Raw genomic sequence first — 14,138 nt, 5'->3', positions numbered from 1 at the left:
TGTCATGAAGTCAATTGGGCTTTGGGCCTAGGTGAAGTCGAAATCCACAAGAATGGTGAGGTGGCAGCCCAACACATTATTTGCATGCTTGCAGCCCATTTAGCCCAAGTCATACAGCCATGCGCAAGCCATGCATCCCTAAAGCCCATCACGCCACTTGCTTGTTGCAGCCAGCCCATGTTCTTTTAAAGGAAACCCTAGCCCATCACGCCTACAAAGAGAAAGCCCAATGAATCCTAGCTGAAAAAGAAGTCAAAATCCTGGAAAATAAAGCACCAATTTCGACAGCAATTCTGTAATTCTTCAGAACGAATCAGGTAGCATGCCATATATGGTTGGAAAGATACGGATGTTAGCTTCGTAGGGAATTTTACAGATTTCTATTCCGAGTTTTCTAGCTCAAGATATAGTCATTTTAGTGGAAGTAGCGCAGCAGTTCCGCGAGCTGAAAAGGGAGTTACGTCCAAAAAGAGCCCAAATCAGCCCAAGGCCCATGTTTGGCCGAAAATTATAAGTCTTGGTGTGCAAGGAATGCACTTATCCCACATTGAAGAGAAAGAGAAATCTCAGCCCCACTCTCCTCTATAAATACATCTTTATAACTCAAGGAGGGGGTTCTCCTCTCTGAAATTTCAGAAACCCTAGCCTAGTCTCTTTCTCTTCTTGCCACACACCCTAGCCTCCTTTCTTTCTCTTTCTTTCTCTTTCTTTTCTCATGCACCCTAGGAACCCTAGCAGCCCCCATTATTTCTCTTCCCTTCCCGCAGCCACCATCATCTTTCTTTCTTTATTTTTCTGCTGAACCAAAAGAGGAGGAAGACGTCAAGCCGCTGCAACCTTGTGCCGCCGCCGCTGCCAGTCTCTAAGGATGTTCTCTTTGTTTTTCTTTTGGAATTCTAGTTTTTAATTGTTTTGTTTAATTAGTTTGCTTTCCAACATGGATTGGGAATTTATTTATATTATTCTGATTTTCTTTTCTTTTTTAATTATGTAAGTTTATTTATTCTATCTTGCATGTTAGTTGTAGGTTGATTATTGGATTTGCATGCTTTAACAAATCGTTTATCCGTATCTTGGTCTGTTAGTTTGATGTTTGCACGTATTAAATTTCCACTATCTATTAGAACCCATCACTAGTTGTATGCATCCTTTGACTGGCCACCTTAGGGTAATTGCATCTAGTTTAATTGTTAGGTTTAGCCGTGAAATAGTCAAAGACACTAAACCACCAGTAACAAGGGAATAAGGGATTATTCTAGGTAGTGGGGTTGGGCGACCTCTATAAGGAAATAGTCAAAGCTTATATGTTGTGTATGTTTGACGTTCTCATAAAACTTAATGACTCCTGCATGGATAACAGCTGCCTTAGCTTGAACTAGGGAACATGTAGGTTAACTTGCTAAGGAAGGCCCAAGAAGCTCTTAGTTTATGCATTAGGAGAACAATTGCGAGAAAGTAACTAGCCAAACCTTTTTAGCAGCCAATCTTTAATATGTTGTGTTCAAATTAACTGTCATTAGCCTTGGATGGTTATTGCATGTTTATCTGATTTGAAACTGAAAACTTAACATTGCAAGATAGAATAAAGGGTGTGTGCGTGTGGTGATGTGTGCGTGTGTTTTCATCTCCAAAAAACCCCCATTTAGTTATTCTATTGATTAATTGAATTGATTTGTTGTGTATTAACCATTCCCTGTGGGATCGACTTCGTGCTTGTACGCTTTGCTACTGATGCGATTCGTGCACTTGCGAGTATACTTGGAATGAAATAGATGTTTATTTTGTTCTAAGAAAACATTCAACACTTATTCTCTTGTTACTTGTGGTTTAGTGTCTTTGACTATTTCATAGCTAAACCTAACAAATAAACTAGATGCAATTACCCTAAGGTGGCCAGTCAAAGGATGCAAACAACTAGTGACGGGTTCTAATAGATAGTGGAAATTTAATACATGCAAACATCAAACTAACAGACCAAGAGACGGATAAACGATTTGTTAAAGCATTCAAATCCATTAATCGACCTACGACTAACATGCAAGATAGAATAACTAACCTACATAATTAAATTAAATAAATAAAAACAGCAACAGAAAACAAAGTCCTAATTCATGCTTGCTAAAGAAATCAGAAACGCAAAGTACACAAAATTAAAGGCATAAACTAAAAAACTAAATTAAATTGCATAAACTAATTGAAATCAGAACCATGCACTAAAGAAAATCAGAATCATAAATTAAATAAATTCAGAAACATAATCCAACAATAAAATAGAAAACTAGGAGGAAAAAGAAAACAAAAATCAGAGATGCAAATACAAGGGTGGCTGCTGCAAGGAGGGAAGAAGAAGGAGGCACCTAGCAAGTAATTGGCTCTCGGCTATGGTGAGCTAGGGCTTGCGGCAAGAGGTTGGTTCCTTCTCCCTCTCACTTATCACGCCACCTTCTCTCTCTAAGTCCTTCTGAATTTGGCTCCCTCTCTCACTTTTATTTTCTGAAAACTAAAACCTAAAACAGAAAAATAAACTAGGAACTAGGAGAATTCGGCTGGTGCAAAAAGTGTGAAGTGAGGTCCCTAGGGTTCTGAATTAAGAGAATATATATAGAGGTGCAATCCTTGAGAGGCAAGGAAAAGGTGACATGCGGCTGCTAGGGTTTCTTCTCCTTGTAGCTTGCGGCATCAGCTAGGGTTTCTAGCAATGGGCTTGCGGCAAGGGCTTGTCCTCTTGGGCTTAAGTGGCGCATGCAAGTCAGCTAGGCCACCCTCTGTGCGCATGGGCTGCTGGTCTTGGACCTTGATGTGCATTGGGCTCACATGTGTTGGGCTGAAGTGGCTTGCACAAGATGGGCTAGGGTTTCACTCCATGGGCTTCCACCTTGGGCTTGCATCTTGGGCTTGCGCATGGGCTCCTTGGCTGCTAGGGTTTGCATGGCATGCATGCGCATGCATGGGCTGCCATCTTGCTCCTTACGCAAGGACTTTGGGCTGCTAGGGTTTGGGCCCATGCATGTGCATGCATGGCCTATCTTCGACATCCCTTAGGCCCATGGGCCCTGGACTTTTGACTTCCCATTTTGCCTCTTTTTCCATTTGAATTCAAATTCATTTCTTCCCTCCATTCATTTCCATGGATGTCCACCACCTTCTAGAAGCTTCTGGAACCTTGACTTTGTAGAGTTGACTTTGACCAATATTTCCTGGTGCAACTAGGATTCCTTGAAAATGAAGGATTCCTTATCCATTTCGACTTCTCGTAATGACCATATTGCCCCTGGGGTCTTCTAGTGTCATTAGGTCTTCTTTCCCTAGTTGGGTTAGGTTTCCTTGTTCAACCAGGATTTCCTGTTCGAATCAGGATTTCAAATTTTTGGCTCCGCAATGATGGTTCTGGACTTGATGTTTCCTAGTGTGACTAGGAATCCTCATTCGACTAGGATTTCTGCACTTTTCCTGGTTTGACCAGGATTTCATTCGTTTTCCTAGTTTGACTAGGAAATGTCCCAAAATGGCTCCATTTGCTTCTTTTTCTCATTTCTTCTTCATTTGACTTGAAAATACAAAAACAAGACAAGAAACACAAAATATCGAGTTCTAACACTCTAGGTTAAGGAATTAGTATCATAAAGTGATGCAAAATGCACACTCATCACACCCCCAAACTTAGATTTTGCTAGTCCTCGAGCAAATAAAGGAAAGAAAAGAGTCAAGACTGACTGCAACATCCCAACAACTGAATTCATGCGCACAACCATTAATCACATAGGAAAGCAAGGCATATAAATTGTATTCTCCAAATTCTAATAATATTTCAAATAACATACCTTGCTCCTCTATTGTCATATAGGCCATCCTTGACACAAATCCAAGTATTAGACAAACAAGAATAAATCAATACATACACAATAGATTCAACTCCAATCCTCACTATGACATACTCTCAATGATAAATACTCAAGAATTGGGTTGATATGTGCACTCAAAAATATATGTGAGAGGAAATATGTAACAAAAACAATTAGCTCACATATGTACATGAAATAAAGGCACATTTTAGAAAGAATACTGATCTCATGAAAGGAATCCAAATGCTTGAAATAGAATCAATAACCATAGGCTCCCTTCTTAAATAGACTCCACATAAGTATAATACACACCTCTTGAGATCAGCTAGGGCTTTTGATAGGGTTATAATGAAGGCTTAGGCTAGGATAGGGCTTTTTGTATAAGCTATGCATTTTCACTTCTTTTTCACCTCAATCAACATATAAACAACTTGCAATACCATAAAAAGGGTAAAACGGGTGTAACACCCCCAAACTTAGGGTTTGGTATGGGGTAACAAAGAAAACGGCTTAAAAGGCTCAAAATGGGTAAGTAAGGATAAAACATGTAATGGGTAGGCTTTCAGGCTATGGGGTACACAAAGAGGGCCTAAATTCATTTCTCAAGAGTTATGCATATACCACATGCTTTATGTACACAAGAAAAGAGTTCTAGCTCATTGATTCAAGATAATGCATATTCCAAGCAAATGACCAAATGAAAGACAATGAGATCAAAACAACGACTTATATGACAATGATAGAATCAGAGTGGCGCGCAACACTCAAGAATTGAAGAACAGGGCTCAAAAGCTCACTTAGGTCATGCAAGTCTACTCTATTATGCATATAATCATTAGTAATGCTAATCACAACCTAAATTCATATCAACAAGGCCAAATGACATAGAATTGCAAGATATGTTATGGAACACTATTAGAATGAAAAGAACATCAAATATACACACAATACTAAAACATGCTCATAACAATCATGCACACTCAAATCAATTAGTTGGGGACTCCAAAGGACCTGAAACAACCAAAATGACTAAAAAAACTTTCTGTTTTTAAAACAATGTCGCACACTTCTAAAGAATCACATCCATCACTAAGGTGAATGAGATCTAATGAAAACGTGCATTTTGATGTGGGTTTTGACACCCTAAGTTTAAAAACAAAAGAAAAAGTTTTTTCCTAACCTAAAAACACCTAAAAAACACTAAAAACAAAATTTTTTTTTTCTTTTTCTAAAAACACTCAAAAACACTTAAAACACCCTAAACACTTGTTCTAACCTAAAAACACTAACAAATTACAATTGCCCTTCCCCCCACACTTAAATGATACCTTGCCCTCAATGTATATGAAATAAATGCACGAATGATCAAATTAAGCGAAATGGGAAATTGCAAATATCCAAAACCAAATAAACATACCAAAATGAAAAATTGTCTTATGAAGCGAAATAAAGAAACTGTTTACTTGCGTATGCAAGCGTGGACACTCCAAGGGTAGGCGCGGCCTCCTTGGTCCTCAATGACTCCTTCTCCATTATTCGAAATAAAAACTTGGGTTGCCTCCCAATAAGCGCTTGTTTTTCTGTCTTCAGCCTGACATTGCCTTCTCCTTTACTTGCGTCCTTTCCTCTTCTTCTTGCCACTGCTACTCCCTAAGAACGCACTGAAGAAGCTCTCCATCTCTGACTTCTCCTCTCCATAAAAAGTGATCTCCTCGCTTTGTGGCATTTCAGAAGTGAGACAATACACCTCTTGCTTGGTGTAGTGCCGAATCTTCATGGTACTCTCCATTGCTTTGTACTCCATGTTAGAGGTGCACAAAAATGGTCTCCCAAGAATAATCGAAACGTCACCCGGAAGTCTCGGCACATCTAGCACTATGAAATCAGAGGGGATTAGTAATTTACAACATTTAACCAGAACATCCACAAGCATACCACGGGCTTTCTCGATTGAAGAGTTGGTGAAGCGAATGTTCAAATCAAACGGTTGCAAATCAGCCTCCACAAATCCAAGCCTCTTGAACACAACCAGCGGCATGACATTGATAGCTGAGCCATTGTCATTTAAGGCATTGGCGATCTCATACTCCCCTATGCTGCATGGTATGACCAACGAGCCCGGATCCCTCTTCTTGGTTGGAAAAGATGCAAAGAGATAACCACAAATCTCCCTAGGAACGTTGTGACTATGCCCTTGCTCCTCAACCTTCTTCTCAATAGACTTCAACTCCCTCATGGTTGCTGGAAACTTGGTGATGTCAATGTCCGGAATGAGGGGAATCACACGTGTGTCATCCTTCTCTTCAATCATTTCTGGATCCTCCTCTTCTTCACTATCCATGATCTCAATCACCTCCTTAGTCTTGACCACTCTAACTCTCTTTCTTGGAGTAGTCCTCAAAATAGCATTTACATGCTCCTCATTCTTCGGGTTGACGATGGGCTGGCTTGGCAATTTCCCCTTCTCTCTCTGACCCAAAGTAGTGGCAATCTGACCCATTTGACTCTCCAAATGTGCAATAGCCTTCGAATTGGCTTGCATCTGCTGCTCGGTACGGTTCATGAAGGCGTTGGTGCTCTGAGCAAGGGAAGTGGTGCTTTGAGCAATCTGAGCAATCTTGTCCTCCAAACTAGACCTCTTGGCATTAGGGTGCATATATGGCTTGTTGGTGCTCCCACTAGCTTGCTGTCCATTGTTGTTGCTCCACCTGAAATTAGGGTTGTTCTTCCATCCAGGGTTATAAGTGTTAGAAAATGGATCGTATGGCACCCTAGGATAATTCCCAACCTGATTCACGTGTTCCACATCACCTCCTTGTTCTTGCATACCCATCATCTTCTCTTGAGCCAAAGATAACTTCTGCACCATAGTCTTGATTTCCAAAATCTGTCCCTCCATGGTGTTTGGCACATCAGCTACCTCATATAACCCTCTCTTTGGTCCTCCTCTCGAACGATTGGAATCCCACTGTTGAGAGCTCAAAGAGAGTGACTCAAACAAATCTATAGCCTCATCCTTCGTTTTTGACATAAACGCACCACCACATGCCGAATCCACCTTGGCTTGATCTCTCTCCAATAATCCCTGATAAAAACAACAAATCACATACCAAGGAGATAAGTTATGGTGTGGGCAGCTAGTAAGTAACTCATTGAATCTGTCCCAAGTCTCATGGAATGGCTCGTCCGCTTTCTGCACAAATCCAAGGATCTCCTTCCGAATCGAATTTGTCTTGGAAATGGAATAAAACTTGTTCAGGAACTTGCTTGAAAGATCATCCCATGTCGAAATGGAACCACTGGGCAGCGAATACAACCACCTCTTTGCCTTGTCTTTAAGCGCAAAAGGGAACATCCTCAAACGGTACTGATCGGCATTCAGACCCCTCAACTGTGCGGCTTCACAAACCCCGGAAAATTCCTTCAAAAAGTGGATCGGATCCTCCCCATTCAGCCCATGGTAGCTCGGCAACAAGTGAATCTGACCACTCTTGATTTCGAAATCAGTGGCTATGGTTGCATACCGAATGCAAGATGGTTGAGTGGGCAGCGAAGGTGCTGAAAAATGGCTCAGGGACTGCGGCATCATCTCGTTTGTCTCAGCCATGTCGACACTCTCAGTCTCTTCACTACTCGAATCTGATGCACTAGGTTGCGGGCTGACTTGTGATGTACCTAAAGTCCCCTTTTTGAGCCTCTCCAACCTTGCAACAAGCTCAGAGTTCATAAACACACCTAATCAAGAGAAAAACACACAATCAGTAGAAAGAATGCATATAAAGGCATGGCATTTATTAAAACCAAAAATTAACCAAAAATGAAATCTAACTAATATAACCTAATTCTAATGACTAATTAAACCAATTCATTGATATTAGACATCATTCCCCGGCAACGGCGCCAAAAAATTGTTGAATGTTTTTCTTAGAACAAAATAAACATCTATTTCATTCCAAGTATACTCGCAAGTGCACGAATCGCATCAGTAGCAAAGCGTACAAGCACGAGGTCGATCCCACAGGGAATGGTTAATACACAACAAATCAATGCAATTAATCACTAGAATAACTAAATGGGGGGTTTTTGGAAGATGGAAAAACACGCACACATCACCACACGCACACACCCTTTATTCTATCTTGCAATGTTAATTTTCGGTTTCAAATCAGATAAGCATGCAATAACCATCCAAGGCTAATGACAGTTAATTTGAACACAACAAATCAAAGTTTGACTGCCAAAAAGGTTTGTCTAGTTACTTTCTCACAATTGTTCTCCTAATGCATAAACTAAGAGCTTCTTGGGCCTTCCTTAGCCAGTTAACCTACATGTTCCCTAGTTCAAGCTAATGCAGCTGTTACCCATGCAGGAGTTATTAAGTTTTATGAGAACGTCAAACATGCACAACATATAAGCTTTGACTATTTCCTTATAGAGGTCGCCCAACCCCACTACCAAGAATAATCCCTTATTCCCTTGTTACTTGTGATTTAGTGTCTTTGACTATTTCACAGCTAAACCTAACAAATAAACTAGATGCAATTACCCTAAGGTGGCCAGTCAAAGGATGCAAACAACTAGTGACGGGTTCTAATAGATAGTCGAAATTTAATACATGCAAACATCAAACTAACAGACCAAGAGACGGATAAACGATTTGTTAAAGCATTCAAATCCATTAATCGACCTACGACTAACATGCAAGATAGAATAACTAACCTACATAATTAAATTAAATAAATAAAAACAGCAACAAAAAAACAAAGTCCCAATTCATGCTTGCTAAAGAAATCAGAAACGCAATGTACACAAAATTAAAGGCATAAACTAAACAACTAAATTAAATTGCATAAACTAATTGAAATCAGAACCATGCACTAAAGAAAATCAGAATCATAAATTAAATAAATTCAGAAACATAATCCAACAATAAAATAGAAAACTAGGAGGAAAAAGAAAACAAATATCAGAGATGCAAACACAAGGGTGGCTGCGGCAAGGAGGGAAGAAGAAGGAGGCACCTATTAAGCAATTGGCTCACGGCTATGGTGAGCTAGGGCTTGCGGCAAGGGGCTGGTTCCTTCTTCCTCTCACTTGTCACGCCACCTTCTCTCTCTAGGTCCCTCTGAATTCGGCTCTCTCTCTCACTTTTATTTTCTGAAAACTAAAACCTAAAACAGAAAAATAAACTAGGAACTAGGAGAATTCGGCTGGTGCAAAAAGTGTGAAGTGAGGTCCCTAGGGTTTTGAATTAAGGGAATATATATATAGGTGCAATCCTTGTGAGGCAAGGAAGAGGTGACATGCGGCTGCTAGGATTTCTTCTCCTTGTAGCTTGCGGCATCAGCTAGGGTTTCTAGCAATGGGCTTCCACCTTGGGCTTGCATCTTGGGATTGCGCATGGGCTTCTTGGCTGCTAGGGTTTACATGGCATGCATGCGCATGCATGGGCTGCCATCTTGCTCCTTACGCATGGACTTTGGGCTGCTAGGGTTTGGGCCCATGCATGAGCATGCATGGCCCATCTTGGGTTCGGCATCCCTTAGGCCCATGGGCCCCTGACTTTTGACTTCCCATTTGCCCCTCTTTTCCATTTGAATTCAAATTCATTTCTTCCCTCCATTCATTTCCATGGATGTCCACCACCTTCTAGAAGCTTCTGGAACCTTAACTTTGTAGTGTTGACTTTGACCAATATTTCCTGGTGCAACTAGGATTCCTTGAAAAGGAAGGATTCCTTATCCATTTCGACTTCTCGTAATGACCATATTGCCCCTGGGGTCTCCTAGAGCCTAGTGTCATTAGGACTCCTTTCCCTAGTTGGGTTAGGTTTCCTAGTTCAACCAGGATTTCCTATTCGAATCAGGATTTCACATTTCTGGCTCCGCAATGATGGTTCTGGACTTGATGTTTCCTAGTGTGACTAGGCATCCTCATTCGACTAGGATTTCTGCACTTTTCCTGGTTTGACCAGGATTTCACTCGTTTTCCTGGTTTGACTAGGAAATGTCCCAAAATGGCTCCATTTGCTTCTTTTTCTCATTTCTGCTTCATTTGACCTGAAAATACAAAAATAAGACAAGAAACACAAAATATCGAGTTCTAACACTCTAGGTTAAGGAATTAGTATCATAAAGTGATGCAAAATGCACACTCATCACATTGCGAAGCCAGAAATGTGAAATCCTAATTCGAACAGGAAATCCTGGTTGAACTAGGAAACCTAACCCAACTAGGGAAAGGAGTCCTAACGACACTAGGAGACCGCAGGGGCAATATGGTCGTTACGAGAAGTCGAAATGGATAAGGAATCTCTCATTTTCAAGGAATCCTAGTGTTGAATGTTTTCTGTTGTATGTTTTCCTAGAGCAAATTAAATAACCTTTTCTGAGCTCTAGGTTAACTCGCAAGTGCACGAATCGCTAAGTAGCAAAGCTTACAAATACGAGGTCGATCCCACAGGGAATTGTACTAGTGTACGATTACTAACTCAATTAAATTCAATTAACTCAACTCTAACTCACACACGCAAATGGGGGGTTTGATTGGTTTTTACGGCTAACTAAACGAACAGAGAGATAACAAACTTTAAAATGACAAACTGAAAGATTTTGGATAAAATAATGTTAAAGAAACACTAGGGGTCAGAATCCACCACTAGCATACCATTCACTTCACTATGGGTATTAACAATCAATAAGTAAACATGTTGACAAAGTTCATCTACTAAAAGGTTTGGCTAGTCACTTTTAGCAATTACTCCCCTTACTGTGCATAAACTAAGAGCTTCTTGGGCCTTCCTTAGCCAGTTAACTTGCATGTTCCCTAGTTCTAAGCTAAGGCAGCTGTTACCCATGCAAGAGTCGTTACGATCTGTGAGAGTGACAAACACATAGCGCATAGCTCCAAATTAATGTACCCTATGTCCTCTATGATCTCTTTTCTCATGAATATATATTATCTTAGGATACCCACTTGTTGCCTATTGAAACTATCATCCTTTCGAGCTTATTTAGTTTCACAACATAATTCTAGATGCATGCAACCTAAGGTGATCAGTCAAAGATACAGAACAAATAGAGTCAATTTAAACAGAGATCCAAGATTTGTCAACATATAAACAATCAAAATATTAAAAATCCATAGTAAAAGTGAACAGCAATGCTAGGGCTTCATCCTAGCCCTAGCCCAATATTTAGCTACACATAATTAAAATCATAGTTAAATGATGCATAATTAACAATTAAACTAAAGGAAGAGATGAAGAAATCAAGCCACGAATGATGGGGTGGAGGGGCGGCTGCAAGGTGGTGGCGTGATGGGCTGCTGCTCGGCCTTGGGCTCCACGGCAAGGTGGCTGAGGTGCTCGACAAGGTGGCGCGCACGGCTGGGTGTTGGTGGCTGCTGCTTGGCTTCACTCCCTTCTTCTTCCGTTCAGCGCAAAATAAAGGAAAAACAAGATAAAGTAGTGGCTGCTAGTGTTCGGCCAGACAAGAAAAGAAAGAAAAATAAAGAGAAAAGGAAGAGATAGGGGCTGCGGCAAGAGGAAGGAGAAGGGGCTGCTAGGGTTTCCGAAAATTAAAAGAGAGAGGCAGAACTTCCGAACCCTATTTCTGAATTGGAGATATCTATTTATAGAGATCAGTAGGGGAGAAATCCTTGGGAGGCAAGGAAAAGAGAAGGTGCGGCTGCAGCTAGGGTTAGGGGAAGCATTGGGCTTGCGGCAAGGGCTTTGGCTTTGGGCTTAAGTGCCACACGCCAGCCCTTAGGGTTTTCACTTCATGGCTGCCACCTTTAGGCTTGCGCATTGGCTTCATCTTGGGCTGGTGCATGGATGCATGCATGGCTCCTTCAGAATTCGGCATTGTATAGGCCCATGGCCCATTTAACTTGTTGACTTTTCATAGTTTACCCTTGACCATTCACTTTGACTTCCCATTTTGTCCCTCATTTCCATTTGAATTCGAATTCATTTCTTCCCTCCATTTATTCCCATGGATGTCCACCACCTTCTAGAAGCTTCTGGAACCTTGATTTTGTAGCGTTGACTTTGACCAACATTTCCTAGCGTGACTAGGATTTCTTGTAAATGAAGGATTCCTTATCCATTTTGACTTCTCGTAATGACCATATTGCCCCTGAGGTCTCCTAGTGTCATTAGGACTCCTTTCCCTATTTGGGTTAGGTTTCCTAGTTCAACCAGGATTTCCTGTTCCAATCAGGATTTTTCATTTTTGGCTCCGCAATGATGGTTCTGGACTTGATGTTTCCTAGTGTGACTAGGAATCCTCATTCGACTAGGATTTCGGCCCATTTCCTGGTTTGACCAGGATTTCTCTCGTTTTCCCAGTTTGACTAGGAAATGTCTAAAAATGATCCTTTTGGCTCCTTTTCTCTTCTTTGCTCATTTTATCCTATAAAAACAAAAACAAACTAACAACACACAAAATATCGAGTTCTTGCACTCTGAATTAGGGGGTTATTATCATAAAGTAGTGTAAAATGAGCACTCAACATTTTCTTAGAACAAAATAAACATCTATTTCATTCCAAGTATACTCGCAAGTGCACGCATCGCATCAGTAGCAAAGCGTACAAGCACGAGGTCGATTCCACAGGGAATGGTTAATACACAACAAATCAATGCAATTAATCACTAGAATAACTAAATGGGGGGTTTTGGAAGATGGAAACACACGCACACACTCTTTATTCTGTCTTGCAATGTCTAGTTTTCCGTTTCAAATCAGATAAGCATGCAATAACCATCCAATGCTAATGACAGTTAATTTGAACACAACATATTAAAGTTTGACTGCTAAAAAGGTTTGGCTAGTTACTTTCTCGCAATTGTTCTCCTAATGCATAAACTAAGAGCTTCTTGGGCCTTCCTTAGCTAGTTAACCTACATGTTCCCTAGTTCAAGCTAAGGCATCTGTTACCCATTCAGGAGTCATTAAGTTTTATGAGAACGTCAAACATGCACAACATATAAGCTTTGACTATTTCCTTATAGAGGTCGCCCAACCCCACTACCAAGAATAATCCCTTATTCCCTTGTTACTTGTGGTTTAGTGTCTTTGACTATTTCACAGCTAAACCTAACAAATAAACTAGATGCAATTACCCTAAGGTGGCCAGTCAAAGGATGCAAACAACTAGTGACGGGTTCTAATAGATAGTCGAAATTTAATACATGCAAACATCAAACTAACAGACCAAGAGACGGATAAACGATTTGTTAAAGCATTCAAATCCATTAATCGACCTACGACTAACATGCAAGATAGAATAACTAACCTACATAATTAAATTAAATAAAGAAAAACAACAACAATAAACAAAGTCCCAATTCATGCTTGCTAAAGAAATCAGAAACGCAAAGTACACAAAATTAAAGGCATAAACTAAACAACTAAATTAAATTGCAGAAACTAATTGAAATCAGAACCATGCACTAAAGAAAATCAGAATCATAAATTAAATGAATTCAGAAATATAATCCAACAATTAAATAGAAAACTAGGAGAAAAAATCAAGGAAAACAGGTGGGAGGGGCTGCGGCAAGACAAGGAAGAGAAGGCACCTTGCAGAAGCAATTGGCTCACGGCTATGGTGAGCTAGGGCTTGCGGCTTAGGGATGCTCTTCATTGCAGCCACGCAACTCCTATCTCTCTCTCAACCTTCGGCTAGCCCTCACAAGAACAAAACTCAAAACTGAAATTAAAATCCTAAAACAGAAAATAAACTAGTAGGCAAGGGGAATTTCGGCTGGAGTGTAAAAAGTATGAAGTGCCGTCCCTAGGGTTTTGAATTAAGGGGATATATATAGAGGTGCAATCCTTGAGAGGCAAGGAAGAGGTGACATGCGGCTGCGAGGGTTTCTTCTCCTTGTAGCTTGCGGCATCAGCTAGGGTTTCTAGCAATGGGCTTGCGGCAAGGGCTTGTACTCTTGGGCTTAAGTGGTGCATGCAAGTCAGCTAGGCCTCCCTCCTTGCGCATGGGCTGCTGGTCTTGGACCTTGATGTGCATTGGGCTCACATGTGTTGGGCTGAAGTGGCTTGCACAAGATGGGCTAGGGTTTCACTCCATGGGCTTCCACCTTGGGCTTGCATCTTGGGCTTGCGCATGGGCTCCTTGGCTGCTAGGGTTTGCATGGCATGCATGCGCATGCATGGGCTGCCATCTTGCTCCTTACGCATAGACTTTGGGCTGCTAGGGTTTGGGCCCATGCATGTGCATGCATCCCATGCAAACCCTAGCACCCAAGGAGCCCATACGCAAGCCCAAGATGCA

The 14,138-nt window shown here is 41.0% G+C and overlaps 1 non-coding gene across 1 annotated transcript; it reads left to right on the top strand.

Annotated features, from left to right (window-relative positions):
* The first annotated feature begins 6,961 nt into the window (after positions 1–6,961).
* Positions 6,962–7,068, top strand: LOC147286282 (small nucleolar RNA R71). The gene has a single exon (XR_015122169.1). It is a non-coding gene; the product is annotated as a small nucleolar RNA R71 (small nucleolar RNA).
* Positions 7,069–14,138: the final 7,070 nt, after the last annotated feature.

The sequence above is a fragment of the Dryas octopetala genome, chromosome 4 (genome assembly GCF_963921425.1).
Source record: "Dryas octopetala chromosome 4, drDryOcto1.1, whole genome shotgun sequence".
Taxonomy (NCBI): Eukaryota; Viridiplantae; Streptophyta; class Magnoliopsida; order Rosales; family Rosaceae; genus Dryas; species Dryas octopetala.
This window is presented reverse-complemented; position numbering and strand designations above follow the sequence as displayed.